The 25,784-nt window shown below is 47.9% G+C and overlaps 1 protein-coding gene across 1 annotated transcript in view; it reads left to right on the top strand.

Annotated features, from left to right (window-relative positions):
- The first annotated feature begins 602 nt into the window (after positions 1–602).
- Positions 603–25,784, top strand: part of CCDC83 (coiled-coil domain containing 83) — a 472,571-nt gene continuing 447,389 nt past the window's right edge. Inside the window, exon 1 of the mRNA XM_069639776.1 lies at positions 603–1,017. The gene's annotated coding sequence lies outside the window, so the exon portion shown is untranslated. The remainder of the gene's footprint in view (positions 1,018–25,784) is intronic.

Below are 25,784 nucleotides of genomic sequence, written 5' to 3'. Positions count from 1 at the left end.
AAACCGCCTGGTTACCGCCAGACTCGTATTACCATTCTGCCTCCGTGACTCCCGGAATTACCAGGGCATTACAGCCCCGGTGTCCCGGGAGTCACGGAGGCGGAATGGTGTTAATCCCCATTCCCATTGAGTCCAATAGGACTCAATGGGAAGTGGAAACACCGGCACCATCTCGTGATGGGGCTGGTGTTTCCACGTCCGCCTGCAGGTGGGAGGTGTTCAACCCGCCAGGTCAGACCTGGCGGGAAGATCACCTCCCGCCTGCTGGACTCGGGATCGGGCGGTCCGGAATTAACAGTGGCGGCGGGTTTACCGCCACTGTTAATTCCGGACCGCCCGACCCGTAATGAGGCCCTATGTTTCCGTTGGAAACTGTAGTGGTCCTGGTTTTTGGTAATCGTTTTCATAACTGACAGACATGAATGCACAATCTGACACAGAAGAATTACTGCATTTTACAATTTCAGATAGTGTTAGTTTGTGATAAATTAATGATATGTGTTTATTTGAACAGTAACACTTAAACCCCCTTCAACTCCAACCGCTACTAAAATGTAGTGCCTGCCACTTTCAAGAGTTAGTCCTATTTTTATGTTAGTTGCCCTGTTCCGGTTCTTTACTTTTAAAATCTGGTTACCCTACCTCAATTCCAAGGAGCAAATTCATCGTTCCTCTTCCCCTCGGGTGGCGACAGGTGGTCCTTTCTACGGTTGAAAGGCCCTCATTGATATGTTCTTTCAAAAAAGAAAATACAAGAGAGGCTTTATACGAACTACAAAATCCTTGATCCAGTCCAATACAAATGAATTCGGCGTTTTCGGTCGCCTGCTGTTCAGCAGCTGTCCAGGGGGTGGCGCGAGCGGTCCTCTCAAAGATTCTTTCCTGCTGCTGCTGGGGCCTCAGTCTTGTGATCTTACTGTTGCCGTGGAAACGAACGAATGCTTTGATCAACAGGCAATCAGCGGGTCCAACAAAGTAAGAAATAAAGAACATTTAACGGACTAACCAGCGCAGCAGGTGGGTACAAACTTCGAAATGTGATCTAAAATATGCATAGAGATTGGCGAAGGGCGAGCCGTTCTTCTCTGAAGCCAGATAGACAACCTTGTTAAAATATTTTGGTAGAGGAGAACGTGGTTAGTTGAACAGGGAAACCGCTCAATGTCCTCTTCTAGAGGGGACGATAGTGACCCCCACATACCGATTATTCAGTGACCGCACTCTTGGGTTCGGGTGGGGGCTTGCCCCTTCCAATCCTGAAAACCAGATCCCCTTTACGTGCAGCTGCTCAGTTACTGACTGGAAAGTGTGGACGGAACTCACTTAGATTTCTGCTGAAACCACAAAGAAGGGGGAGCCAGTAACTCTACACACTGTAATTCTTGGAGCAAATTATTTTCGTGATAGACACCGTATTGTAATTCAGAATATTATTGTAGTTCATCCTAACGCACACAAACACTTTTTTGTGCAGACACTTTTGAGCAAATATATGAGACTTATTGAAAAAGATGAATCGCGTAATATCAAAACACCATTATCTTTGTGGTAATTCCAATACGAGAAACCTAAAAATGCTATCCAACGGCATGGTTAATAGCCAATCATCTTATTGTATTTATTTATTTGGGTATTTATAATGCGCCCATACACAAGGCGTTTTGAGGCACAACAAAACAAGAGGGTGGGGGAACAGGAGGACAAAACATCAATGATCCTTCTTATAGGGTGACCAGACGTCCCGGTTTTCCCGGGACAGTCCGGGGAAATCACCGGTCCCGGGGTCCCGGGAGTTTTTTCATTTTGTAAACACCGTCTGGGGTTTGCAAGGTGGGTGCCCAAGGTCCCTGTTTTTGCCGGGACCTGATTTTGAAATCCCGAAATCGGGTCCCGCCGCAACTCTAAATGCGCAAATGGGGGCGTAAAAAGCATTTCACGCCCCCATTTCCTCTCCCTTCCCCTTCCCTGCCACTTTCCTCCAATAAGAGGGGTGTGTTCGGGCACACCCCCTCCGCGCCCCCCCTCCATCCCCGCAACAGGCCAGCGACATAGATGTAGGACTATATTTTTCATTTTATTTATGTTAGTCCTACTTTTATGTCTATGGCATGTCCGGGTTTTTTTGTGAAAAATCTGGCCACCCTATCCTTGTAGGCCTTGTGACATTCGGATCGTGCAAGTGCAGTCATAGAAGTGCAGGGAGGGAGTGCCAGTCAGGCGGAAGGGCTAGGAGAAAAGTGAGTGCCAGAGGAGGCCACGTGGACACAACCAGGGGAAAGCAGCGAGTGCAGGGGAACGAAGGTCCACGAGCTAAAGGCGAGGTAAGGGGCTGGAAGGGCTACAAGAGTGCAGGCCCAGCCAGGCTTATGCAGGGTGAGGGGCCCTGAAGGGTAAGTGCAAGGTTGAAGGGGGGGTCAGGGGAGGCCAAGTGCAGGGGTAGACTGGACTAGGCGGGCCTGGAGCCCTGTAAGACTCTGAGGGAACCAGGCAGCCAGCCAAGGCAGATGGGGAAATAAGCAGAGGGTGTAGGGGGGGAATGAACAAGATAAAAGGAAGGTCTTGAGAAGATTCTGGAACTTAAGGAGATCCGGCTCAAGTCTGAGAAGGGCAGGGAGACCATTCCAGAGGGAGCCACCTACGGAGGAGAGAGATCTACCCCCACTGTGCTTGAAAAAGCGTCTGATCTGCAGAGTTAGAGCTAGACGATCGAAGGGCTCTAGAAGGGAGCTATTTAGGGAGAGAGAGAGTTGGATGTAGTGGGGTCCCAGGCCCCAGAAAGCCTTGTGGATGATGCAGAGGATCTTGAATTTGATCCTTTCAGTAACCGGGAGCCAGTGGAGAGATTTTAGGGCTGGAGAGATGCAGTCCTGTTCTGGATTAATTGAAGGGGGCGAAGGGAGGAATTAAGCGGATTGAGGAAGAGGCTGTTGCAGTAGTGCAGCCTGGAGAGAACCAGAGCTCTGGAGAAATTATGTTCTGAGGGAAGGTGATGAAAGGGAGAATGCATCTGAGGAGGTGCAGCTGAAAGTGGGCCTTCTTGTCAAGGGGCCTCATTACACGGTAGGCGGTGAGCCATGGCGCTATTAGTGCCATGGCTCATGCCGGTAAAATACCGGCACCGCCTTGGCGGAAAGGGGATTTACCGCCCCATTCCAAGGTTGGAGGGGCGGTAAATCCCCCTTCCGCCATTGCCCTTCCCCATTCCCATTTTTGCCCCATAGGGCTCTATGGGAATGGGGAAGGCTCTAAATACGGCACCGCAATTTTGCGGTGCCGTAATTAGCTCCGAGGTCCCTTAGCGGGTTGGTTTTTAACGCCTGCAAAAAGCAGGCGTTAAAGCACCAACCCGCTAAGGGACCTCGTAGTAAGGCGGTAGGGATTTACCGGTACCGGTATTTTACCGGTACCGGTAAATCCCCACCGCCATCCGTGTAATGAGGCCCCAGGTCTGTGATGTGAGGCGAGAGGAGAGAGAGGAGTCGACGATGACACCAAGGATTTTTGCCTCACATGAGGGTGAGGGGAGGGGGCCCATGGAGGGTGGCCAGAGTGTGGGAGGGAAAGATATTGATATTGATAGTTTGTTTGTATCACGCTCATACTCAAGTGTTTCAGAGCGTGACTGGGAAAGGGAGGCGAAACAAGGGAGGACAAAACCAACAATCTTACTAGGCTCAGTGACATTGAGAATGCGCAAGTGCAGGGGAGAGGGAAGTGGGAAAGTGCAGGGGGAAGGGAGAAGTGGAAAGTGCTAAGCAAGGGATAAAAATAACAACTGGTAGTGTAGACAGCAGGGTGGCAAGTGCAAGGTTTAACACACAGACTAGGGGTGTCTGATAAGTGCAGGTAAGGGGACTGTAGGGTTACAGATACAGACCCAAGTGCAGGGTTGCCAGGAGGCAGTGCAGGTGAGTGGATGGGTCGGCAGGGACCTGGGCACAAGGTCAGAGGGTAACCAGGTGCACGGTACAGAGGCAGATAGATCAGCAGGGGAGAGGAAGAGCGAAGGCAATAACAAAGAGGAAGCTCTTGAGGTGCATACGGGCCCAGAGGTGGTTCTCCTCAAGTTTTAGAGTGGCAGGGAGGATGTTCCAGAGGGAGGCCCCAGCCAAAGAAAGAGATCTATCTCCAACTCGTTGCTTGGAAAAGCGACTGACCCTGAGGGAGTTGGAAGTGGAAGAGCAAGGAGGGATCAGGGGTCCCAATTAGAAGGATCTCTGTCTTACAGCATTAAGGCAGAGATCGTTAGCAGTGCTCCATGCCTGAATAGCAGTCAGGCAGTCAGGAATGAGAGAGGAGGAGGCAGAGGAGGGAAGCTTGAAGGAGAGCTGCATGTCATCCGCATAACATGGGAAGTTAGGAGAGAAGGGGGGGGTAACCTGGGAGGGTTGGTCCGAGAGGAAGAAGGTCAACCAGTACAGAGCCAGGTCTGTGATGCCAATGGCATCACAGCGCCGATTTATCAGGGTGGCATGATTGACAGTATCAAAGGCAGAGGAAAGGTCAAGAAGGATGAGAACCAAAGGAGAGCTGGAATCAAGATTTCAGAGCAAGTCTTCACAGGTGTTCAGCAGAGCAGTTTCCTTGCCTCTAGCAGCTCTGAAGCCAGACTGGTGGTCATGGAGACACCCAACAGATTCAGTGTGGTGGATAAGCTGGGAGATGGGCAGCTTCTCCAAGAGTTTGCCCAGTAAGGGGGTAATGGAGATGGGGCAGTAGTTTGCCTGACAGGAGGGGTTGGCAGAAGTCTTTTTGAGGAGAGGGTGCACAAGGGATTACATGAGGAATGAGGGGAAGGATCCAGTGGCAAAGGAGTGATTGCAGAAATCGGCCAAGGCTGGACCAAGGGAGACAATGTTGTTCTAGATAATTCTGGAGTCGCAGGGGAGCACCTGTTTGGATTAGACTTGTCTAGAAACCACATCAGGTGTTAAGGGAAAAAAAGAGGAGGCCCATGGGAGGCCTGAACGCATGTGAGTGGAGCAGATGAGAGTGAGGACAAAATGTCCTGAGTTTTGGAAATGAAGTGAGAGGCCAGAGAAGTGCAGAGGGCCAGGGAAGGCAGAGGAGAAGTGGAGACTGCAGTAGGGTTGGCGAGTTCCTTGCAGATTTTGAAAGGTTCAGCCATGTTGTTAGTGTGACTCCTGCAAGCCTGCATCTTGGATATAGGCCCTTTTCGTCAAGCAGATGGAGAATCTGTATTGCCTTTGGAGAAGGCCACAGGCCGGTTTGTCAGGGGATGTGCTAGAAGCCTGCCACTTCCGCTCAGCCACTCTGCACTTGCGTTTCAGAGCGGCCAGGTTGGAATCATACTAGGAGCTTCACTTGGAGGCAGGTTTTGTGCGGATCCTCATGACAGGGGCAAGGATGTCCAGAGTGTTGGAGATGGAGAGTTGAAGGTTAGTAAGGGCTGTGTTGGCTAGGTCAGTGACAGGAGTAGGAGGGGGAATGGCGGCAAAAGCTGCAACTGACACTCTCTTTGTAGGTTGAATGACAGATTAGTAAATTGGCAGTGCGGGTAGGGGCTTAAACAGGGGACCCATGAGGTCCAGGTGAGAGGACAGGAGAGCATGATCAGACCAGGAGAGAGGAGTAATGAGAGGGTTGGAGATCAGGATGTGTAAAGAGATGAGAGCATCCAAGGTGTGTCTACCTGAGTGCATTGGACCGGAGGGAAGAATGGAGAGGGAAAGAGAGTCACAGAGGGTGCAGAAGAGTCCAGAGGATGAATCAGGGGAGTCTAGGTCAGTGGTCTTCAAACTTATTTGGCGGAGGACCCCCTGAGCCAAATTTGGGCAGGTCGGGACCCCCCAGAAATGCCAAATGGACAGTATATATTGCGTGCCGTCATCTGCTACCATCACAGTCGCTGGGCTCCCTCATCCCACTCCTACCCAGTCCCTGGTATCTCCCCATCACACACCCTGGGCTCTCCCCATTCTTCTCCCACCACTATCCCATGGTTCCCGCCCATTGTGCTCCCACCATAGTCCCTGGGTTCCCCCCATCCCGTTCCCAACACAGTCTGAGGGCCAGTGGCGGCTGGTGATTTTTTAAGTGGAGGGGGCATAACTATTTCCCCCAAAAATGCCATAGCGACCGAGCATAGTGAGGGAGCCTGAACCAATAAAGGGGGGTTTGGGGTGTTCGCCCTGTGAATTCTTTTTAAATAATGGGTTAAAATGTTGCATTGTAGAGCATACTTTTAACAAAAAAATGGGTAAATAGCCAATCAGTTTGCAATTGGTGATGGGGGGCCCCGGGGACAGGCATGACATTTTTTACTGGAAATCTATGATAGATGTTCAGTAAAAAGATACCATCCCTGTCCCCTGGGCCCCACTGGTCCTAACACAATCAACATGATTATGTGTGTATGCAAGGCGCTGCACATTCATACAGCAATCACTCTATCATTCATACGAGCATCCATCACCATACACTCACTCATAACATAAGTATACACGCATCCATACACATGTTTAAATAAAAACAATGAACATAAACGTACCTTCTGCATTGGCCTGCGTGTGGATGCTGAAATGCCCTGCTCCAGGCTGCTCTGTCCGTATGTGCGAGGAGGCGCAGGAGCTCCCCCTCGGACATACAGACAAGCAGTGTCCAAGCCAGCATTTCCAATGAGCTATGCAATGCTGGTGAAGCAAAACGCCCCAGTACTTGCATGGCTCAGTGAGCATGTGCAGCTGGGGAACTAAACTGAACTGTCAAAGGGAAACAGTGTTTCCCTTTGACAGTTCAGCCAGCCCAGGAGCACTCCATCAGCTGGAAAAAGCAGCTGAGGGAGTGCTCACTGTTTCACTGGGCTGGCTCCTTAGCTCCTCCATAATGGGTGAGGGGCCACTGGGTGGGCGTCCCCTCGCCATTATGGATGAGCCGCCAGGCTCAGACTGGCCGATAGGGCAATGGCTGTACCAAAAATGTAAAATGCTAGTTTGGGCCAGTCAAAATGGGCCACCATTTTTGCCAGTGTGGACCAGTTTGATGAGTTACTTAACTATGCAGTTAGTAATTTTGACCATTGTTGCTGAATATATCACAATTTACTTACATTTTAACACAAAGCACCCCCTTCGGTACTATTGAAACAGTGGGCCTCATTACAACCCTGGCAGTAGCTGTGCTGGTAAAACCGGCACGGCTGCCGCCAGAGTTGCATCCGGGTCCTTTAACCTCGAATGGGCAATTACCGGGTCATGCCGAGTTAGGTGGACCTGATAATTGCCCTTTCGCGGATGCCGGTACCGGTAGATCCCCATTCCCATTTGAGCCCATGGGGCTCAATGGGAATGGGGAGCTCGGATGGACCTGCACCATTAATAACGGTGGCGCACGGCCTGCCAGGTCAGACCTGGCGGGCTGTCAGACACCCACGAGCACAACTCTTACTATGGCGGTACGGTAGCAACGGTGCCGGTAGCTTACCGGCACCGTTGTTCCCATACCGCCCTAGTTGTAATGAGGCCCAATCTGTGACTAAATAAATGAATATCCATTTAAAACTGCGGGCCACTGTTTCATTCTTGCCTGAGACAGTCTCATGCTTCAGCCCGACCATGTGAGCCACCCCTACCCATTTCTTCCAATCTAAAAAAAAAAAGAAAAAGATTTTTTAAAAAAAAATATTTCATGCTGATCTCTCAGGGCCCCCCAGGGATGCACCCGCGGACCCATGGGGAGGTTGTGCCCCACAGTTTGAATACCGCTGGTCTAGGTGAATGTTGAAGTCTCAGAGGAGGAGAAGCTTGGAGGAGCAGGCCAGGGGAGAAGAGGCAAGGTCAGCCCATTCTGAGAGGAAGTGGGAGACCTGGCCAGGGAGCCTGTAGATGGTGCCCAGAGTCAGAGAGAGGCCAGGAGAGATACCACTCCTGTAGACAAGGCATTTGAAAGAGGAGTAGGCCTGAGTGGGCCTGTTAGGCCTAGATTTAGAGAGGATCTTGTAACCCTCAGGGAGGAGAGTGTCAAAACTCGTGACAGAGCTGGCAGTGAACTACGCCTCGATGAGAGCGAGGACGTTTAGGTCAAGGTCTTCAAGGAGGTAGGTGATGTCAGAGGAGTGTTTGATTGCAGAGCAAGGGTTGAGGGTAGCTAAGAGGAGCAGGTTGCCACTTTTGAAGTTCTTCTGAGGAGAGGTACAGGAGTGTGGTATGCCTGTTGTAGGTGGCAGAGGGGCCAAAGGCATAGCTCTCAACTCACCCACTTTTGGTGGGTGTCACACACCTTGCAAGCAGCTGAATCACCCGCCAAGTCCCTCATGCGCCCATTAACTTCTATGGGCTCTCAACCGTCAAAAATAAAATTGGGTGTTTTCACCTGCCTTGGTGACACAAAAGGATGAGAGATATGCAAATGGGAGGCAGAAGGAGGAATGGCAGGAAAGGGGAGGAAGTTGATGAGAGACAGAATACACATATCAAGAAGGAGGAGGTTGGGCTGAGAGCCCTGGACCATGGCAGTGCCATTTATGTAGACATTAATGATGACCCTAGAGTACAGGAAGGATTACAAGAGAACCTCCCAAAGTGTGCCACCATTAATGGGAGAGGACGAGAAAGGTATGAACACAGAGACCATAAAGGGAATAAGACCGGAGAAGGAACAACAAAGAGGATGGGCCTCATTACACGGTAGGCCCTAAGGGATTACTGGCACTGGTAAGGGCACCGGTGCCGGTAATCCCTTAGCGCCCTACTACGAGGTCCCTTAGCGGGTCCCTTCCTTAACGCCTGGTTTTACCAGGCGTTAAGGAAGGGACCCGTTGAGGGACTTCAGCAGGCCCGATATTAGCTCCTTCCCCATTCCCATTGAGCCCTATAGGGGCTCATATGGGAATGGGGAATCGTTCCCGGAATGGGGATTTACCGGGTCCTCCAAGGTCAGAATGACCTGGTAAGTCCCTATTCCGGAAACATGGACCCGGAATGCAGTAAGGGGGTAGGCATGGCACTAATAGCGCCATGGTTACCTCCTACCGTGTAATGAGGCCTGATGTCATTGAAAGTCCACCTGGAAGAAGCATCTACATAGGTGTCAGCGATGGGCAAGCCTGGATTGGAGACCAGGAGATCCTTCTTGAACTTCTTCCTTCCAGACTTCGACAGAGGGATAGGATAGGTGATAGAATAGCAATCAGAGAAGATAGGGGAGATTGAGAGCACCATTGAGGGAGCGTGCAGAGAGAGAAGGAAGAGGGAAGAGGAGGAGGAACTGCAGAGCATGACACCAACTACAACCACACAGCAATGCACCAGTCAGGAGTCAAGTGTCCAGGAAGGTAAAAAGGCCTAGGTTAACATCATACAGCAGAAAGCACGACACCTGGAAGCGAGATGTCTGGACAGAGTGAAAGAACCTAGATAGAAGGACAGAGGGGAAAAAAGGCTAATTAAAGCAGCAAATGAAAACACACAGATTTGACTTTCATAGAAGGAGGGAAAAGCCTAATTTTTTTATTTTTTATTTTTTTTATTTAAAGTTGTATTTAGTTTTACATAAGAAAACTTTTACAACATTATCATTCTCATATACAATATAAAACAGACATTACTAAAACAATCACTGTTAAAATCCAATTACATTTCTTAAAAAAAGGACTTTTCATTCCATTATTAACATAATATTCCTCAGCCAGCAATTTCAGTAAATCAGTTTTTCTTTTCCATATTAGATCCTAAAACCATAATTAAATCCAACACAAAGTTTTGCAAACCAACATTAATTATATTCATTTTGTAAAGGTTTTTAAAAACAGCAGCAAATGAAAAAACACAAATTCGGCTTTCCTAGAAAGAGGGGAAAAAGCCTCATTTCTAATACAGCAGCAAATGCTAAACACACAGGTTCCACTTTCATTGAATGAGGGGAAAAGCCTTATTTTTATACAAAGCAGCAAATGAAAAACACACAGATTCGACTTTTCAAGAAGAGGGGAAAAGCCTAATTTTTAACACAGCAGCAAATGAAAAATACATAGATTTGACTTAGCTGAAAGGGGGAAAAAGCCCCACACGCAACATATGACAATTCACCAATGCCAGATAAGGATAACATACAACTGCCAAGTGCAGCAGACTGTCGAATTAGATAATAGAAGTAATAAGAGAGGAGGGACAGTTAAATAGGCAGCAGTAATGGAGGTTCCCCCCTGTCCGCACCTTTATTACCTTGACCTTTGCTGCTCGTTGATGGCTGCGCTGCATGCTCTCATGGCAAATACAGGTGAACACCCTCTGGAGCTGTAACTGTGGGGGCTGCCCTTTGCCTATGGGCCCTTTGCCACAGAGGGCCGCATGGGCAGAGGGGCTGCCCTGGGTGGCAGTCCTAAAAGGCTGCAGGCCCAATCACAGGTGGGAGGGTGGGCACAACAGGGAAGCAGGAAGAGGACAGACCAGCCCAGGAACAGACTTGATGTGAATAAAGACGCTGAGATGCGCTCGATGAAAAACACAAGGACGTTCCAATTTAAGCAATTTAGAGTGCAATAGCGCATCGGAGCACTTATCCCAGCAGGTTAAAGCAGCAAGTGACTGTGCAGAGTAACACGAGCGCTAGACCCTCCATAGAAACTAAAACGGCCACAGGCCCAATCACAGGTGGGAGGGCAGGCACAACAGGGAAGCGGGAAGAGGATGGACCAGCCCAGGAACGGGCTTGATGTTAAGAAGGTGCCGAGGTGCACTCGATGAAAAACACAAGGATGTTCCAATTTAAGCAATTTAGAGTGCAATAGTGCAGCAGAGCACTTACCCCAGCAGGTTAAAGCAGCAAGAGTAAGTGGTTGATGTGCTCATTTCAGCATATGTCATGAGGACGAATGATGCCAAACCATCACCAGAACCAGGAAAATCGTTACTCTATATGTAACATGTCAACATTCAGAAGTTGTTCCTTATTTGTTGACGTGATAAATTAACACGTGTCCGCAAATTGACTAAGCGTATACATTTACACTAGTAAAAATTATGAATAAGATCCTCTAGTGAGCCAGCAGAAAAAAGATCAGTGACAATAACTGTGATTTCTATTAAGATAAGACATAATAGATATTAATATTCAGGCTACTTTCCAAGCCATGTTGTTAAAAAGGTATCTCAGCTATTTTGAGCTACATTATGGGCATGTATTAAGCAGAGGTCCAGGTGGATCTGGGGTGTCTATAAAAATCAGAAGTCGTCTCATTGCAGACTTGCTTTCTTTTATACACTTGGACAAGCTGCGGTCGGCGGATCAAAGAAAACAATATAACACCAACCTGACTGAGATTGACTTAAAAACATGTAGCAAGACATTTTTATTAATTGACAGGCTTAACACGTAACTCTCCCTCCACCAACCGTACTGCACTACTTTATAAAATGCAAAGCCCATTGCTTGCACCCTCTTGTTGTAAAGCACTCTGCAGTTCTCGAGCTAAGTTGGCGCTATAAGCAATACAAATAAAGGAAGAGGAAAGCCAGAATACACAGGATCAGAATAACATCATGGGCACTAACAGAAACCCACATCCTGACAACTTATCGCATGGACAGGGCAACCATAATCCATATACTCCAACTCATTCAAAGTTGCCTTGTGATGAATCAAATTCTGGGGCACCAGTGCTCCAGGCGTAAACCATCAATCAACCCCACACCTCTAATACACCAGTATGGATCTGAACAGATTGGATAAATATGCATACAATTAACATTATAAACCTCCTTGTCCAATTTTGGTAACATGGACGGAACGGCAGGCTCATCTCCTCTAAAGGTCATGGATCAATGATTATTTGCAAATTGTAACAGAGCAAAAATGCAATTATTGCCCAATGATAAAAGGAGCGTCCAGTCAAGGTTGTATAAACATATCTAATTTATTATTATCACAAATGACATCCTAATAACACTACTAAATACAACCCACCCTGTAAAGGAATGCAGAGAACAGACAGTTTCTAAGAAGGAAAATGGATACACCCTGGATACTGACAGGAGGGTAGTTGGTATGGTTAATAACCACAATATTTATTAACCCCTTAGGTGCCAAGGATGAGTATGCTCGTCCTTTTTGCATAGACTTGCATAATAGCCTGGCACTTTAAAATGTCTCTAGGGGCCTTCTGGAAAGGACCAGGGGGACTAAACCACAATGTACCTCTTGCTGTAGTTGTTCTTGGTGCTCGACAGCATAGAGTCAGCTTCAGAGCGCTCTTCTGGCTTCTGTGACGGAGTTCGACATGGGAGTCAGCGGTGGATATCAGGCAGCAAGACGGTTCGGTGAGCGAAGCTTGGCGAACAGCTGCAGGCTGGCCTTCACAATGACTCAGGGTCAGGAATCGTCTCTGTGCTGATCAGTGGTTCTGAATCGCTGGTCGAGATGTCTCAGGTTCCTTCAGCGACTGCGTCTTCACATCAGTAGCTTGAGGTATGATGGCGATCAGCGTTTCAGGCAGTTGCAGATCGAGGAACTCGACTGGCTCGAGAATGTCCTTTAAGGTGGACATCAGCAGGTGCTTGTCGTTTTCACTTCTCCCCGCCTCTTCAATGGGCTTGCATTGTCCTTTAAGGCGGATGGCCCAGAGCTAGGGAGTGCGTTGCAGGCAGCTGCCTTGTCCTTGGATTCCGGTTCAGAGACCTTCCGGCACTCCCTGTCCAGGGAGCTTGCTGCAGAGTCTAGCAGGGCATGCTGTGTGCTGGCTGGGCACTGGGTCTGAAGTGGCTGGAGCGTTTTCTGAGTTCTAATCTCCCTCTGTTCCCCGGGAGAAGTTAAGGGGAGGGATCTTGCTTCCCTTTTGGATGTTCCTGGCCTTTCTTCACTGGAAAAATCTGTTAGGTAGACTGTACTTTTAGCCAGGGTCCGAGAATGAGTTCTTCATGCTTCAAGTCAAGTCTTCAGATGATCTGCCTAAAATAGGTGCTATAGCCCCCTTTTAAAGCCAAGTGGGCAACAGTGATTGGTGTAGGCTGAGCCTACCTTAGTGGACCAATCCTGGGGTCCCTACCAACACATTTCTGTATGTGTGGGGGTCATAACCAGAGTTCTTTGCAACAGGAAAAGGTAAGGGGGTCCTACAGGAAAAATGGGTGTCCCAGAATCAATTTGGTGGATCCCTTCTCTGAACAGAAAGAGCTCTCGGATCACTCCCCTGGGATACTAGGCCCCACCCACCTTGATCTCTGCTGTGATCAAAGACTCTCTCTGGTTAATGGTTCTCCCAGTATGGTTCCTTTTTTAAGTGGCAGATGGCCCTAGAAGATGGCGAGAGACCAGACTCTCTGGCTTCAGCAGACCACATTCTTGTATCCTATGAATGGGGTCCTGAGAATTGTCTCAGGCATGTCAGTTCACTGTCATAAATACTGAGAGGCGGGAGCTGGCTTCAGGTTGACACAGTTACATATGAACGGTTTGTTGGGTTTCCGGTTTCCTGTCCCCTTTGCTATCTTCTGCAACCAGGCCCGGAGTACCCTCTATTGGTATGTTAATCATTGTAATGGGCTGTAGGGCCTACCAAAAATGCAGGGTGGTTCTTTGGAGCCTTTCTCAGTTAATCAGGCTGTCCACGCCAAAGGGAAACTTTCTCCCCCTCCTGGGGATGACTTTGTGCTCTACTCTCCTGTCATATTCCAACTAAATATGACAGGAGAGGAATGTGCCTGTAGTCTGTGTCCATGCCAGGGTACACAGGTCTATGTGTTTGTTGTGGTGTGAGCATAGGCAAATGTGTGTGGATTAGCACCACACATTTACCTGAGGCAGGTCTACCATCATTCATTTACTTAAAAAATTCAAAAAAGCCCAGGCGAGCCCTCCCCACTATGCAGATGATCAAATTCCTAACCGGCCTTGAGAGCTAAATTGGCATATGAACTGCCATCCTGCTTCTAAGCCATTCTACATTTTCTTGCTAGAGGCAGCTATGAGCATACTGTCAGCATGGTGCATGGCATGGCCCAGTCCACATTTCTAAGAATACTGACGTATGATGAGGCCATAAATGCCATGAAAGGACGCGTCTATGCTATTTTCCAATTTCATATATAATTGGTGCCCTGGACTACACACATGTGCAATAAATAACCCCAATGCCACAGAGCAGGTGTACAGAAACAGAAAGCAGCAGCATACCCTGGATGTGCAAATGACATGTGACGCTGACATGACTATTGCACACTGCTGTGTAAGGTTCCTTGGTTCTACACATCTACACTCAATGATACTGTGGAACAGTATTCTCACGGCATGCATGGCCACACAAGGGACAAAGGGACATGGCTCCTCGCTTAGCACAACACAATTGTACTTTCCTATACTAAAGGGGGTGGGATGTTGGCAGAGGGGCAACAGCAGCCATGCACAGCACATAGTGACAAATGTACAACTGCATTATGTGCCACCTCCCACACCCATGCATGATTGATTTGAATGACCCAGTCATGCATAAATTACATCCCCATACTGACTGGTCCTCCAAAAGCATGCATGCATTAAATAATGTCTGGCTACATCCTTACAGGTGATGCCGGCTATCCGTTGCTGCCATGGTTACTGACCCTGTTCTGAAACCCCCAGAGGCCTGCAGACAGACGGGACAGTATGGCATACATTCACACATGCAGCCTCATTGAAATGTCCTTCTACACCTGAAAGCCAGGTTCCTACAGAGGAATGGGGGAGCACCGATGCATGACCCCAACAAGATTGGCCTTATTGCCATAGAATGTTGCCTGCTACACAATCTGTGCCTGTGGCATAGTGTGCCAACGCCTCACAATGTCATCAGTCCACAAGACAATGACAAACATGATGATGAAGAAGAGGCAACAGACATATACCCTGCTTGAAATGTGTGAGATGACAAGACAGCATTTAGTTGCCACATTTTCTGAATGTTTGCAATAGGTGGGATATTTTTTGGTTTCAGGCACTGTAAATATGTATGACTTGAATACTGTAACATCTGCACATGCAACCTTATTCTACCCATGATTACATTGTGAAAAATATCAATTGACACCTATGGATTTGCATAACACCGTTAATTCAACAGGCCATCAAGCCATATGTGCACTTCCGCAGTAATCGCTCCTCTACTCCCTCCCCAACACCCCCCTCAACCTTCTGCTCCCCTAAACACCCGTAACTCCCCCCCTCCTCAACACACCCATCCCCAACAAACACCTTCCCAATACTCCCCTCCCCAGCACGCCTTTCAACCCCCACTCCACAACACACCACTCAAGCTACCCAACAGTGGTGAACAATACGCATTTGTCCTCACTTCAGCATGGGTTTCTTCCCCTTGCCAGCCTAGGTTGGGGATTGGGCGTGTAACAGTCTAGTAGACTCCAGCGTAGACTGCACGGGACAGATTAATCCATAGTGTTCAGAGGTGGGTGGTGTTGGGCTGGTAGTGGCCAAGCATTGTAATTGAACTAGGCACACACTCCAAAATCCCAGACACCAATGCAAATCCCTGGGTAGTAGTGTGAGTGCTCTTCCCCCATAGGGTGGCTTTGGAGGGTGATAGCACTTGCCATGCTATCCTGTTTCCCACACAGACGTGACATGTTCATAGAAAATGCTCTCCTGCTGCTGTGGTCTGCTCTCCCTCACTCTGAAACGTTGGATGACTCACTGGTGTTGGGCCTCAATGATCTGCTGAAGGCAAATGTGCAAGTGCAGACAAGGGCACAGGGGCCACTTGTTCCACATTGGCAAGGCCATGGGCAAGTGAGCACTCCCGTGTTGCCATGATCACCATCTGGAGTGTCTGTGTCCTCCTCTCCCTGCTTGTCCCCAAGGGCCACTGGCAACACTTCAGAGTGTGAAATATGTTCAAGGGCACCTTGGCTGAACCCTACATCTACAACATGAGTGGGGAGTGGCCTTGTGGGTGCTTCTGAGGGATGTGGCCTGTTGGGTTTGTGGTGCACTATGTGCTGGCTGTACAGCTGGTGAGCCCTGGCGTTGCTTGGTTGGTGTCTTGCCCTTCTTAGGTATGGCTTCAGTGGCAGGTGTGGCATTTGACTTAATGTACGCCTTCCTCGCTGGTGCTGCTGTTGGTGTGGTGCTGGTGGTGGGGTCTGAGCAGAGACATGTGCTGCTGTGTCGCTTGTTTGACTCCCAGACGGTCCCTCTTGGTTACTGGCGTTGTCCTCTGTGGAAACACATGGACGACATGTGGTCAGTTACTGTGGAAATGAGGGCTACAGTGACGCATACATTGATATGCTTAGCAGGCCTACCTGTGCCCATCTGCTGTGCATGCATGCCTATCTGGGGGGTCTGCGTGCTGAGGTGTCTCTTGCGTATGTGGTACCTAAAGGATGGGCAGGCTTGCTGGCATACTTTGGTTTCCGCTTGTTTGCAGCAGGTATGAGGGAGTGGCAGTCACATTTGTGCAGGATAGCAATGTGTTCGGGACTTGTTTGGGATGGTGTGCTGTGTATCCTTGGACTCATTGGGTCTTCTCTTTTCAGTGAATCATGGAGCATATGGACATGTGGGGTTGACTTCCATGCTCTTTCAGTACCTAATTGTGGTTACGTAGATTGTCTACACGCCAGCATGTGTGGCTGCCACAATCTCTGCATCTGCGTATCCTGTGATGCCACTGATGGCCACCACAGTGGCTGCCTTTGCCTAGGCACTGCTGCCAGTGGTCTGAGATGATGGAGCAGACCCTCTGCTTACGGTCATCCAACTGCTTCCTGTGGTCTCTGATTGTACAAGGATGTGCCGACACAGCCTGGACTTTTTCATGCAGATGGCCCCCAAGTGCTGCACGTTTGGCAGATGCTGTTTTCGCCATCAGATGACCAACCAGCCTGGTGGCCTCCTTGGATACATTTTCTGCAGGACTGGCAGTGTCTGCTTGGAAAACCGTTGCTACCTCTGCTTCCCATTACCTCCCTTCTCTCCCGCAGGGTGCCTTAGATCCCTGTCTGCTGCACATTTCTCAGGTGTTGACCCAAAGGGACGCAGATTGGGAGTGTATTGAGTTCTTACAATGGCCGCACAGACGCGTGTTTAATTCTCGAAATGCAGTATTGTCAGTTCCGCTATCGATATTACCAGAGGCGGGAATGCACTTACGGTACTTTCGGGTGTGGATACCATTACCACATTCATGCCGGTAAAGGCGTAATTGTGTGGTATGCATCCATTTACCATATCTGCTAATGGTAATTATGTCACCACACTCGTAGTCAGGCCTAAGAGTTTTAGCAGCAAAAAAAATAAGAAACTGACGAATGATGTCAATATTATAAAGCTGAAAGTGACAGGAATGAGTACGAGTAGAAATGTGAAAGGAAAAGGAGAGATATGGGGTGAGAATGATGCCCAGGTTCTGAGCAGAAGAAGAGCGGGAGAATCAAGTTGAAAAGAAAGAGATGATGGATGAGAACAATCATGGGGAAATGGGGCAGGAAAACTGCAAACCTGGCTTTTAGATGGATTGCGATCAATTGAATGAGAAAGCATCCATAGTGTAACAGCTAAAAGGCAGTCACAGTGAAGCTCATTAAAAAGGAGAACCAAAGCAATCCAAGCGTCCTCAGCATAGAAGTGACAATGATAACCAAAGGGCTGCATAGTAGTTTAAAGGAGAATGGCATAAAGAGCAAGAAGTAGGGGACTAGGACTGAAACATGTGGAACCCCAAAGAGAAAAGGCAAGAAACAGGAAGATGCCCAAGCCCATCAAACAGAGAATATGCAATGGGAAAGATAGGAAGAAGAACAGTACAGGGCAACACCAGACCTACCAAGAGGGGAATCATAGGAGCAAAGAATGGAAGGATCCAGTGTGGCAAAAGCAGCCGAGAGATTGGGAATTCAATGAGAAAATGGTTGTTTATGACGAGAAGAAGTGAGAGTCAGAGTTACATGAAATAGGGCAGTTGCAGTAGAGCGAGCAGACAGAAACCCAAAGAGTTAGAAGGGAGTTAGTCTGCAAATGAGAGAATACGTGAGAGAGGATAGTGCGTCCCGAAAGCTTAGATAAAAAGGAAGAAACAGAAATAGGGTGAGAATTAGAATGAAGATAAGAAGTGGGAGAATACTATTCTGCTTAAAAGAAGGTGGAGCAATACCCTTAGGAAGAGAGGAATTGAAAAGCCAAGTCACGTAAGAAAGATAAAAAGTTAGGATGGATGGAAGAGGGTCCTGAGTAGCAGCCGTAGGGATGGACCCTCAGAGCAGAAAGAGAACCACGTTTTCAGAAAGAGAAGAAAAAGCAAATGCAGTAACACGTCACAGGAGAAATAAGAGAAGATAGAAGAGAAGAGAAAAGTAAGTGCGGAGGTTGTCAATTTCAGAAGTAAAACAGGAAGCACAGTTTGAGACGGAAAGAGAGTTCCGTGATGGGGTCGGGAGGCTGGGGAGACAGAAGATGTTAATGTTATAATATGTTAGTGCTGGGCACCATCATCCAATGGCAGTGAGGTGCCGAGTTCTTCTCAAGGGACTTTGTACTCCTCTCCACACTGCCAGAGATTCCAGCAAGAAGAACATGTGAGCAAGAACTGCAAGGCTCCTCTTATAATTGATGTATAGGCTAGCTAATTAAGAATGCCCACTCTGGTCATCGACCCACACCCTAAATCTGTCCCTTTGTTGTGTGCCTGGGCAGGGCGGGGGTGCATTGTGGTCCTTTGGATAACCCTAAATCAAATGTTTCTATCTATGCTATCAACACCAGTGGTCGAAGTGGGTGGGAGCGAGACTCCTCTACTTTTTTCAATTAAGTTTTACTGTTCCTATACTTTTATTTTAAAAAGAAACGGTTCTAGAATGGTTTTGTTTTGGAAGGGAAGGAAGGAGTTGAAACCAGCTCTTCTGTGCAGTGCACTGAACGTTCCCTTAAACAGCAAGCGCATTTGTTTTGGGGTTTGTATTGCGCATGAGAGGGGGCGTGGCGATGAGGTTTGTAGGGGGCGGCGGCAAGTCAGCAGGGAACATAGTTCCACTACTTCTTTTCGTACCAGTGATCAACACATGACCTCTAAAAGAGTGTGAGTGTAAAAGACATCCAGAATGTGAGTAGCACCCACATGACAATAATGTGTTCTATGAAGCACTTTATGATGCCTTTTGTAATGCTGTAATTAACTGGCTTGCATAGTGCCATAAACAGCAGATGAACCTGGAGGCCTTGCCGGGCTTTAAGTGTATGGCCTAGAGGTCATACACAGATGTCAGGAGTATGAGGGTAACTTACTGAGCTTTCTTAACTGCATTGGGAGCATGTAGGTTCCAACATCCTCAGGCAGTGGTCGACGGCATACAAACATGCTCAGAGTTGGGAGCCGGCACCATCACCCATCACCCTGTGAGTGGGCGCAGTGAAGCATGGCACTGGCAACTATGGGTAAAAGACACGGTGCCTTTTACTCCCCCCCGCCCCCCGTCGTATGAGCCGCTGCCATGAAACAGGAAGACCACAGTGGGAGAGGGCATGAACCAGGCTCCCTACGACACATTCCCTCTAACAGTGAAGTGCTTGCACTTACCTGCGAGCATACCTCAGTACCTCCATTATTAATGCAGAGCGGCACGTGCCTAGCTGAGTATCCAAAACGCCTTCAAAGATTCTCTTGGTGAATTATGTTTCCCAAGACATACCTGACCTAGCAAATGTATATCAAAGTTTACGGAATATTGTCAATAACTTACTCAACTATCCTACTGGTTCCCATTCAGTGACTGTGAGCACCTGCTAAACTATGAAGGTGAGAATGCACAGCTTGACCATGATTCATCCATAGCCGTCCTTGCTCGGCTTGGGGATTGTATGAATGTGGCAGATTAAGTGCCTAGAAGACACAGAGAAAGGAAAGCTTCCACTGCAGAGACAATCCATTCAATAGGTCCAGTAGGGAAACACAGTGCTCAGCAAATGTGCAATCAGGCAGGGCTTATCCTTGGAATTTGGAGGATGTATTTGAGAAGACTAATATCACTTTGAATGTGTATCACACCTTGGGGGTAAACATAGCCACCCATTGGTATAGGTGTTGCTCTAGACATCTGTCCTGACGAAACAATGTATACGAATGTAATCCAGATGTTAATTGGACCCCTACTGCTTATCTAGGGGACTTAAACTCTATCTTTAATTTGCCTCCAGGGAAATGATAAGAAATTAACACTTCACCTTGGTTTTTACACAAAAGCACCATAAATGAGTAAACGTGTGGCAATATGTGTTTCACATAGGCACTGGGCAGTCTAGTTATGCTGGGAGGATTACAGCTAGTAGAAGTGAATGAAGTAAGCAATGCACTCAGTGAGACAAATATAAACAGTTTGATGAGGGTAAAGCTGGAGACTATTTACCTTTAAACGTGGGTCTCTTCCTGTGTGCAACTTGCCTGTACTTTGAAGGCATCCCAGACATGCAAAACACAATATACCCACATGTGATTAAAACATAAACATATATTAATTTACTATGTATTGATCTATAGGTTTCACCAATAAAATGCACCCGAATGCATGTTGCAGCCATATTTATGGTTCTATGTCATTATGTCCGCATTTTAAAGCCCGATCACAAAAAATACCGATTTCTTTGGGCCGTTTTTGTGTTGGCTTTAAAATGCGGAAATATTAAAAACTGCCCCTTCCTTCCCACCCTCTTCCGCTCATTCTCTCGTTCATCGGGGTTTAACCCCAAAACCTCCATTTCCCCACCCACCACCCCACTTCCGCATCAAAACACGCATCCTCCCCACACATATACACACAACACACACACACCTCTTCCTGTGGAAGCCTTGAGCTTTCCAACTCTCGGGATGGGGTATTAATATTCCCACATACTTGGTGCACCACTCCCCAAGTGTCTCCTACATCCCATTTGCAGGTAGACAATGGGCCTCATTACACGGTAGGCGGTAAGGGTTTACCAGTACCGGTAAGGGCACTGGTACCGGTAAACCCTTACCGCCTTACTACGAGTTCCCTTTGCGGCACCCGACCTTAATGGCTGGTTTTACCAGCCGTTAAAGTAGAGTGCCGCAAAGGGACCTTGGTGCTAATTACGGTACCGCAATTTGCGGTACCGTAATTAGCGCCTTCCCCAATCCCATTATGCCCTATGGGGGCAAAAATGGGAATGGGGAAGTGCCTTGGTGAATGGGGAATTACCGGCCCCGCTCACCTTGGAGTAGGGCGGTAATTCCACCATCCACCAAGGCGGACACGGTAAAATACCGGCGGCAACCATGGCGCTAATAGCGCCATGGTTACCGCCTACCGTGTAATGAGGCCCAATATCTGCCCGAACTAGATAAGGTGGGTTGTCAGAGCTAGTGAGACTGCACCACTCCTCTTTTGTTCCCAATCTTGTATACAGCGGGTTCAGTTCCTCAGGAACGCACACATTTAATTATACCCAGGAAGGCATGTGGCCACCTACTATTTCTGATGATGAACGCAACAGGAATCCATCATTTATAAGAATACTTGTGAAGGATTCTTGGATTGCAGTTTCGACCTATGCAAGTATAGACAGGATCATGAGAATTGCCTTGATGAAGCCCTGGGGCGAAACTGATGGCCATGCAGTTGGCATAGCTCCATGATTTTCCTATACTCCTTCGAAAGATGATATATTTACAAGGGCACAGTTCTATGATTTTCATAAACCGTTTTGATACAAAATATGATTTTTTGAAACATTTGTTAAATTGGACTGTGCACACAACTTTACTAACTCACAAATTTCAAAACAGTATGTTTTTTGAAATGCAACTTTGACTACTAAATTCGTGTTAATTGTCACATTGTGGGAAAGCGCTTGCATGGAGGGATATTCCCTTTCTTTGAAAGATCTGTGTGAAGGCAACATGTGTTGGTCTTAATACTACCTTATGCCACTCTGACATGTGTTATGGTAGTAAATGTCGACTCCTACCTGTCCAGGGATTAGTGCTTTTAGCCGTGCTTACTACTGGAGGTAGCCTCGTATACATGCCTGTCTACATAGAGGGCGTAGCTCACGGCTAAAGCCTTCACCATCACGAGTTTGGCAAAGATAGGCAAGAGTTCTAAATCAGGTGGCAATGGTTTCAATAACTCTGTGTATCGTTTGCGGTGGGGCAGATGCGTTCCAATGTTGTCAGGTTTTGGTTCATGTTAATGGTTTGATAAAATAATGTATATCAACTATGACAAGCCCTAAGTATGTCCAAGGGTTATTCCCCAGCACTAGATTTGTTAAACCCCACAGGAGTTCTAATGGTAGATGCCATACATATTTGCTGTGTCAATTCTCATTGCTGGTGACTTGAGATCTTGTATTGAGGATAGCAGTGGTTCCAAAGCACTCCACAAACACAGGTACTTAGATTATGAGCCCAGCAGGGATGTTAGGACCATATGATTACTGGTTAGCAGTAAACACGGCACGTGACTGGAACTTAGTCCACTTCTGCCAGTGACATGTTCCTTTTTCTCCTGTTGGTTCGGAGCGTTGCATGCTAGGACGAACACTACCAACATTCACAACCTAGCTCTGGCTGCCAAATTCTTGCACTCCAGAATTATGAAGCAGGTTGATCATTTCTGCATTATTTATGGTACCAGATAAGGATGTGCTCGGCCCCTGCATCCTTTGATGGCTATTCAATGTTTCTATTACTGTTCTTGAACAATTGTCCAGGCTCCTGATAGCTGGATATTGTTGTATGTGTCCCTATGCAGCCTGAAGGATTTGCACCTATCATAGTCCAGATTGAGGTGGTTTTCTGCCCAGTGGAGGTGCAAGGCACTGGTTTAGACCCTCTGTTCCCTACCATAGGTGCCTAGTGTCTAAGTCAACATTGGACTCCACGATCACTAAGGAATGAATGTCAGGTTCATGAGAAATACCTTTATCCGTATTCATACAACAGCTCATTTCTTGCAGCAACCCCAAGAAGGCTGTTAAGATCAATTCCCTATTTTGCAATCAAATTTGTAGAAGCAATAGTTTTTTTCCAGCCTGCAGGATCTATTCTTTCCAGGTGTATTCAGTGTCAGCTGCTTCCATGGCTAGCCTGCTATGTGTGCCAATCATAGCAGTCAATATGTCCTCTTTGCATAGTAAGATAGTTTCCCATCCCTATTCATCTTAGAAGATCAACATACTGCCACAACCTGTTGCTGTAGTGTTTTGATCCCCACTAGCCCACTAGCCAAGAACAAAAAATAAGAGGGCGGTCAACACTGTACGACCCTGGGGCTCACGTAATGAAGGGTGCTGGTACGGGACCAGCACCCTTCATTACGGGAGCGCCGATTACGAGGTTCCCTTTGCGGGACCCGGAACAGACATCTGGTAAAACCAGACGTCCTTTCTGGGTCCCGCGAGGGGAAGAGGGAGCTAATAACGGGCCATTTGTAATGTGCCCATTATTACATCCTTCCCCATTCCCATTGAGCCCTATTGGGCTCAATGGGAATGGGGAATGGTTCCTTCAAGGAGGAATTACTGGGTCCTCCAATGTTGGAATGATCCGGTAATTCCCCATTGCAGGAACCCGGTAAAGGAGCCCGGTTTAGAGGCAGTCATGGTGCAAATAGCACCATGGCTACCTCCAACCTCGTAATGAGGCCCTGTGCATTCAAAAGGACACTTCCTTTGGTTCCTGGTTCCTTCCTGCCATTTTATGCTGCCCTCTACTACTGCATTGGCCAGACTCGCTACCTGCATCATGTTTTCTTCCCTCAAGAGGGTTTTGTTAGAAGGGGGAGGTGATATGGAGATAATGGGCCTCATTACACGGACGGCGGTAAGGGTTAACGGTCACCGTTAATGGTACCGGTGACCGTTAACCCTTACCGCCTTACTACGAGGTCCCTTTGCGGGTTGGAGACTTTAACGCCTGCTTTATGCAGGCGTTAAAAACCAACCCGCAAAGGGACCAGGGTGCTAATTACGGTACCACAATTTGCGGACCGTAATTAGCGCCTTCCCCATTCCCATAGAGCCCTATGGGGCAAAAATGGGAATGGGGAAGGGCAATGGGGGAAGGGGGAATTACCGCCCCGCCAACCTTGGAATAGGGCGGTAATTCCCCTTTCCTCCTAGGCAGTGGCAGTATTTTACCGGCATGGACCACGGTGCTAATAGCACCTTGGCCCTCCGCCTACCGTGTAATGAAGCCCAATGTAGTGATAATGGCGAGTTGTGAGTTTTATGATATGGATAGGAAAGGTGGGGGTGTAGCGGGTTTGGACAGAGCATAAGGAGATATTAGCAGGATGAGGATGAGGAGGATGAAGTGGGAATGCATTTTAGTTCAGTAGTAGTCGGGGGTAGCTACCAATGTACTAGATGGATTTTTGTATTACCAGGTGGCGCAGGAGATGAGGTGGTGTATAAAGGCTCACAGACAAAGAGGCTGAGAGTAAAGACTGGGAGATTGCCCTTAGCTGCTCACCCTTTGCTTGAGTCACTCGGGCTAACTCGCTCCAGTAACAAGGACTAAAGTAGGAGGGATGGCAAAGAGTGTCCAATGGTGGGTGGAGAGAGGTGGGAACAGCAGACAGCAGATCGGGAGCAGGGTTGAGCTCCATGTTGCCTAGTTGAAGGCCCATTCTGAGGATGGAAAGACTATTCAAAGGTGGAGGTTTTGAGGTCAGAGGCCACCTGATCAGCCCATAGATCAACACTTGTAAGGAAGCTTGCCACCCTAGGCAAAGTTAATTTTGCCGTCTCCCAATACCAACCCCATGTGTCCTGATCATATCATCCCCTATGCCCGATCTCTCCTCACATCTTCACATGCATGTCCTGTCCACCACATTCATAAGTTGCCATTTTGCCATCATGTTTTAAGCCTTCTTTTCATAACAAGGTGAAATGAAATCAATATCTTTTGACACGCAATCTATAACATACAGGCAGGATTGCAAACAGTGAACAAATCAGGCAAGATTAGGAGTACACATATCTGGCAGATTAGGAAAAATCTATGATATCAGATATAATTAGAAAGAATGACATCAGGTATCTATTGGCTCTGCATAAGTATCCCCCAATTTGGAAGTGGACCTTCTGTCGGCTTTGCAGACCCTACCTGTGCCTCTGCCCTGCCTCCAACTCATCTGTTCTGCCTTCACTAAAGGAAGCGTCAGAAACTGCTGCTTGAATCAATGAACAAAAGCTGATGTGGGTGGCTGCCAGTAGCTTTGCTTGTGCCACTTCTAGCTCAAGATGGTGGTAGCTGCTGTGCAACCTCCTTCGAGACATCAGAGATGGCAAAGAAGTACTCTTCGGCCTAGCTGTGCATTCACAGCTGATGGGATGGAATTCCTTTGCCCTTTCAGAGATCTCAGAGAATAGTAATAGTAATTGGTCATTTATAACTCGCTTAATACCCAGGAGCTTCTAAGCGCGGACCTGGGGATTGAACCTGTGTTGCTCCGTGTCGTCTTGCTTCCAAGGCGAGCGCTTTGCCCCTGAGCTATCCTCCCGAGATGAATAGGGGTGGAACTGCCTCTGTCATGGGCCGTTGTTAGCACTGGATACAAAAATAGGGTTGTGGCTCTGCCTCCTAGCCTTGTCACTGGGACGTAGCGTGGCAACGTGGTGGAAGCTCTACTTCCACCAAATTCCCTAAACAGGTGCTTTAGTGCACTCGCCAGCTGAGAGTTGTAACCAATTTCACTGCCCCAATATTCTTTGAAATGTGCAATTTCCCACAAACTGGCCAAAAAATCCCCCTCTGGTAGTTTGTTTTGTAAAGTCCTTAATTGTGTTTAGTGGATGTTGTCACACGGTTTCCTTAA

This window comes from Ambystoma mexicanum, chromosome 7q, assembly GCF_040938575.1.
Source record: "Ambystoma mexicanum isolate Mex_15411 chromosome 7q, UKY_AmexF1_1, whole genome shotgun sequence".
Taxonomy (NCBI): domain Eukaryota; kingdom Metazoa; phylum Chordata; class Amphibia; order Caudata; family Ambystomatidae; genus Ambystoma; species Ambystoma mexicanum.
Note: the sequence above shows the minus strand (reverse complement) of the source record. Positions and strands in the feature narration are given on the sequence as shown.